Source organism: Microtus pennsylvanicus, chromosome 2 (assembly GCF_037038515.1).
Source record: "Microtus pennsylvanicus isolate mMicPen1 chromosome 2, mMicPen1.hap1, whole genome shotgun sequence".
Classification (NCBI taxonomy): domain Eukaryota; kingdom Metazoa; phylum Chordata; class Mammalia; order Rodentia; family Cricetidae; genus Microtus; species Microtus pennsylvanicus.
The window spans coordinates 49973124-49979618 of record NC_134580.1 but is presented as its reverse complement, the minus strand read 5'-3'; positions in this window follow the sequence as shown (position 1 = coordinate 49979618).

The following is a 6495-nucleotide window of genomic DNA, read 5'->3' as shown; positions in this document are numbered from 1 at the left end:
AACTGACAGTACTGTGAGCTGGTCTTGGCAGCAAGGAAGGGAATAGACATGCTCAAAAAGATAAGAAAACAGTTTACAATAAGTCAAAAACTTACATATCCAACTCAATAATATCTTGTCCAGATGTCCAGAGTGTATGCAGATAGTCTTTCTCTATCTAATGACGTCTTTTTCAAAAATTGAAATAAAATTAATCAAGGCTTTATTTAAAAGCGAAATTAAAGATTTTACAATCCATCTCGAAGGAATAGTTCTAGGAGTTTGGCAGCTGCCGAGACACCTTGAAACAATCTTATGATTTTTCCATTTCCCAAAGACTTGGGTCCCACTGAGGTTGGGTGATTTCTTTCAGGCCACAACACAAGACACTCACAGAACTGGGAAATAGAACCCAGGTGCCCCCATTTTACAGGACTTAATCTCTCTACAAGGCTGTTTGCTCTCACTGGTAAAAAACCAGCTTCTACTTTCATATTCAATTCAATAAATACGGATACCATGCTAAGTGCAGTGACTCACAGTGGCTAAATGGTTAAGGGAGCTCAAGCCTCATAAACAGGGTAGTGGTGTGGTCTGTGCGCTCAGTGACTCATGATCAAATGGGAAGGGCTCTCTACACACCCAAGTAACATGTTTTGGTGTAAAAGTTTATCTTGAGAAATAACAAAAGTTTTTGAAAATGTCTGACTCATCTAACTTGTGGGAAAACATCCCCTTCTCTGCTATGTTCATGTTACTGAACATGTGCAATTACCAGGTTGTCTGGTACAGAATCACTGGGGGACAAGTGAAACACTAAAAAAAAGCCCTCCACCCAGAGGATGCTTCTCAATGGCTGAAAGTGGGAAAAGGAACCGAAATCTTTTAGGTGGTACTCCTTCATACAAAACCCAGCCCAGGAACGGTACACTGGCATGTGAACTTGCAATTATCAAACCAATCATGAAAAACTATCATTTAAGTAAATGCATATCTGTGTTAATTCACCAGTATGTCTCATAATACTACCATAACCAAATGATAGACATATAGAAAAACTAGAGGGGGCATATGCAATTGAAAGAGGAGAATGGAGTTAATGCTGACTAGCACTGCCCTTGAGGATGGGGATCTGTTTTATTGACCACTGGAAAAGAGCAAGTTTTCAAAAACATACAAAGGCTGGAGACATGGCATAGTGGTTAAGAGCACTTACTGCTCTTGCAGAGGACCTGGGTTTCGATCCTAACAGTCACACAGTGGCTCTGAAGGAACAGATACAATTGAATGAATACATGTATTCAAGGGGGATTTATTGGGCTGACTTACAGGATGTGGTCCAGCTAGTCCAATAAGAGCTTTCTCACACTGCAGAGGCTGAGGATCTAGTAGCTGCTCAGTGAGGCTGGACATGAGGCTGGATGTCCCAGCAGTCCAGTCCGGCCCTGAAGACCTGGAAGATCCCTGGAGAAGGGCTGGTCTCAGTTTACACCGGAAGCTGGAAGAAGTAACAACAGCAAACAACACTGCAGGAGAGAGGGACTTGCAGTGAGAACGAGGCCAACGAGGCAAAGAGCCAAGTTTCCTTCTTCCATGTCCTCTCATCGGGGCTGCCGCCAGAAGGTGCTGTTCACACTGATGGCTGGTCCTCCTGCTTCAAATAATCTGATCAAGAAGATCTTTCCCTCCTAGGAGTGAGTTGAGCTGTAGTTGATTTCATTTCCAAAGATTCCAACATGCTCCTCTGGCCTTTCCGGGGACTGCACGCATGCAGTCCACATATCTACATACAGGCGAAGCACTCATACACAAGTAAATAAATGAAAACTCTTTTAAAGACCCTGCATGAATGTGTGGAAGAGAGAAACAGTGGAAGGAGGGAGGAAGAGAGAAGGAAGAAAGGGAAAGGAAGAGGAAGTAATCATGGTTTGTTGAACGCTGGAACGGCCACAGGAAAGCAGGTGTCTGAGGGGAGTCTGCACTCCAGGCCAAGTGCTAGCAAAGAGGAAAGCAGTCCAGCAAGAGCCCCGCTTCCTGCTCCTGTGAGGCCACATAGGCTGTGCACTAGAGCTGATGGTGCCACCGTTAGGGACTAGAGGGCGCTGTGCACATGGGCTCCAGCGGCCTGGAGGAGGAGAAAAACTGCACAAGTGATTGCATAGTATGGCTACCTTCAGAACACTCCCTCAGTCTGTAAATTAGGATTAATGTAGCTGACTGCATTGTTCTTCCTGATTATAAGCTATTCAGGAGTAGGAGGCAGTGTGCTCCTCTAGAAATATAGTATTTGCATTAAAATTATTTAAAATATTTGACTTTTTTTCTTCCATGCATGTGTAAAGGAAAGAGAGAGACCAAGGACCACAGCTGTGTGTCTGGAAGTCAGAGGACTACTTCTGGGAGTTGGTCCCCTCCTTCTCCATCTAGGTGGATTCTAGGGATTAAACTGGTGTCAACAGGCTTTCACTGAGTCAGCAGTCACTGGCTTATACTTTTTTGACCTTTCTACTTCTTTAGTTATGCAATCTCAGGTTCCTTGAAGAAGAAAAAAAATATTTATGTCATTCATGAATTTATCTCAGTACCTACACATAGAATGTAACTAATAAATAATGAACGAATTTTAAGTACACATTTTACACTCAATTGCTCATCATCTATAAGATGAAGTCACTCTCCCAGAGTTCACATGATACAACAAGAAAATGCACACATAAAGCATGTAACAGAGAGCCAGGCACACAATGGTTAATGACCAGACGTGATAAGGCTAAGCAGGGCACATGTGGAATCTTAGCCCCTGGAAGGTGGACACAGGAGGATCACCACATGTGAGACCAGTCTGGATTATATAGCTAGCTCAAGGCCAGCCAAGACAACATAACAAGACAATGTCTCAAAAAGAAAAACAAAATAAAACAAAGAATGTAAGGCAGTGAAAGGAGAGGTTGGGAGACTTTTTGTATGGGGAACAAAAATCTGCTAATTTAAGTTATGAAATATAAGGTCTCATAAAGTGAGAGGCTAATGCCATTCCCATTTAACGTTCATGAGCCCAATGCAGAGACAGATATTTCAGACAGGTTGATGATGTGGGAGTGTCATATATCAATCTGTTGATTTCATTGGTTAAGTAATAAACAAACTGCTTGGGCTCATAGCTTAGAACATAGGTGGGAGGAAGAGGAAGTGAAGTAAGACACCTCAGACAGAGACGCCATGCTCCGCTCTCCCAGGCAGACGCGATTCAGCTCCGACCCAGGATGGACGTAGGCTAGAATCTTCCTGGTAAGCGCACCTAGCTGTGCTACATAGAATATTAGAAATGGGCTAGTCCAGGTGCGAGAGTTAGCCTAGAAGAGGCTAGATAGAAATGGGCCAAGCAGTGATTAAAAGAATACAGTGTCCGTGTAATTATTTCGGGGCATATGCTAGCCAGGCGGCCGGGGTGCTGGGAACGCAGCACCGCCACTCCTAATTACTACAGGTTGAGAATTTGCAATTGTTGCAAAGACTTACATGGCATCCAATGGGCAGAGACCAGAAAAAATACTCCCCAATCCTTAAATTTCATATGGAACCAACCACAAAAGAAACCCACCAGTCAAGGCAATCATGAGAAAAAAAAACACCACCACAAAGTTGGGCATCACATTACCCTTTAAACTATACTGCAAAGCTATGAAGAATTAGCACATAACTTTGACACATCAACCAACGAGCAGGACAGAGAAACCAGAAATAAACGTATACATGTGAGGTCCACAGATTTCCAACAAAGATGCCAAGAACACATAAGGACAGTCTCTCCAATACACAGTAGTGAAAACTGGGTATCTACATGCAGAAGAACGAAAGAGGACCTATATACCATCGTATATATCAAATTCAGCTGAAGATTCAGACAGGTCAGAAACTGAAAGACTATCAGAAAGCAGAGTGAGAAAACTCACATGACACTGGTGTGGACAATGATTTGTTTTTTAACCAATATTTTATTCAATACAGTACAAGAAACACAAAAACAAAAATAAAGCTAACTCAAATCCAAATAGACAAGAGGTATTAAACTGAAAAATTTCTTCACAGAAAGAAAATTTAAAGAAAGAACCTATGGACTGGGAGAAAATATTTTTAAGCCAGACGTCCAGTTCAGGGGAAATATCCAAGATATATAAAGAATTCAAACAATAATAGCAAGATAACAAACAAACAAAAACAAAACCTCCAGGTAACGGACCTCAATAAATATTTGTCCATGTAAGATATACAAATGGTCAAAAGTTATGTGAAAAGAAATGGTGTCATTAAGCATTAAAAAAATGCCATTCAAAATCACAGTAAGACATCATCTCACACCTGTTAGGATGTCTTGTTATCAAAAGGACAAAGACAGCCGGGCAGTGGTGGCGCACGCCTTTAATCCCAGCACTCGCGAGGCAGAGGCAGGCGGATCTCTGTGAGTTCGAGGCCAACCTGGTCTACAAAAGCTAGTTCCAGGACAGGCTCCAAAGCTACAGAGAAGCCCTAGGGAGTAGAGAGGGGCCAGGGAAATGACCTAGTGGGTAAAGTGCTCACCATACATACAAATCCCAGGACTCATATAAAAGGGACAGTCAGCATGGCTGTGGGCACCTGCAACACCAATGTTGATGGGCAGAGACCGGTAGGTCTCGGTTTTCATTGCTCAGCCAGTCTAACTAGGACGGTGAGCACCATGTTCAGTGAGAAACCCTGTTTTAAAAAAGTAAGGTGGAGAGCAATGGTCACCCTCAACCTCTGGTCAAAGTTCCCAAACACACAAGCACACACATATACTGCCCCAGCACACAGATACACTGCCCCCCCCCCCCGCCCCTGTGCTGAGCCATCTACCAGCCCACAACAGTTTTAAGGAGTGGCCCACAACAGTTTTAAGGATAGGTAACACTTGTTTTATTTAGGTTTCTGTTGTTACAACAAACATTCTGAGCAGAAGTAATTTGGAGAGGAAAGATTTAGTTCAGCTTACAGTTTACAGTCCACAGAGAAGCCAGGGCAGGAACTCAAGCAGGAACTGAAGTAGAGATCAGGGAGGAACATTATATACCACCTTGCCTTCCACGGCTTGTTCAGCCTGTTTACATAACCCATGACCACCTGCCCAGGAGTAGCACGGCCTAGAGGGCCTACAATGGGCCAGGCTCTCCGACACCAGTCATTAATCAAGAAAATGTCTTACAGGCTTGCATATAGGCTGATCTGATGAAGGAATCTTCTCAGCTAATGTTCCCTCTTCCCAGGGGGCATAAGTTTGGGTCAAGTCGACAAAAACTAACCACAAACTCTTTGACAACTGTATTTCTTCTTTCAAAGTTCTTTTGATTTGCTCCTCACAGTTTCTAGGCTTTAGATCAATATCATTGCTATCTTTGATTTCTCTCCAAATGTTCTTCTGCTAAGAGTAAATATTTCCCATAAAGTCCCGATGTGGACAATATAAATTATTGTCACACTTGAAGGACTGGCGAGACGGCTCTGCTGCAGGACATTTGAGCACTCAGTGTGAAGATGTGTCTCTGTCCTTCCTCACCTGCCTAAGGCTTCTAATGATTGGTTTAATAAAGAGCTGAAAGGCCAGCGGCTAGGGAAGAGGACAGGTGGGACTTCTGGACAGAGACAGGAACTCTGGGAAGAATCTGAGGTGGTGGATTTTGCCAGTAAGACTTGAAGGAAATCAGACATAAGGTACTGAGGAGAGGTAACAAGTCACGTGGCAGAACATAGATTAATAGAAATGGGTTAGTTTAAGTTTGGGTTTTTTTTTTTGTTTTGTTTTGTTTTTTGAAGACAGGGTAACAGTCCTGGCTGTCCTGGAACTCACTCTGTCGACCACACTAGCCTCAAACTCAGAGATCTGCCCACCTGTGCCTCCTGAGTGCTGAGACTAAAGGCATGTGTGTGCCACCACTGCCTGGCTAATTTTAGTTTTAAGAGCTAGTTGTGAATAAGCCTACCTAAGCTGAATCAAGCCTTCATACTTAATAAGAAGACTCCGTGTCATTATTTAGGAGATAGAGGTTCAAAGAAAGACCAGTTACGTTACGTTACATGGCTCTACGGCTAAAGGTCTGTGCCACCAAGTCTTTCATCCTGAGGACCCACATGGTACGGGAGAAGCTGTAAGACATTCTCTAATTTCCACAGTGCATGCCTGTGCACACACACACACACACTTCTCCCCCCAAGACAGGGTTTCTCTGTGTAGTCCTGTCTGTCCTGGAACTCTCTATAGACCAGGCTGTTCCCGAACTCAGAGATACACCTGTCTCTTGTCACGAGAGTGCTGGGATTAAAGACATAAACCACCACACAAGACTTTAAATAACCTTTAACTATTTTCCCCTATTGTTAACATCTTATTACAACAGTACATTTATCAAACCTAAGGAACAAAATGACTTAGTCCACACAGGTACTACAAGGAGCTGGGTAACTTACAAACAACAGCAAAAAAACCCATACTATTTCCCATTG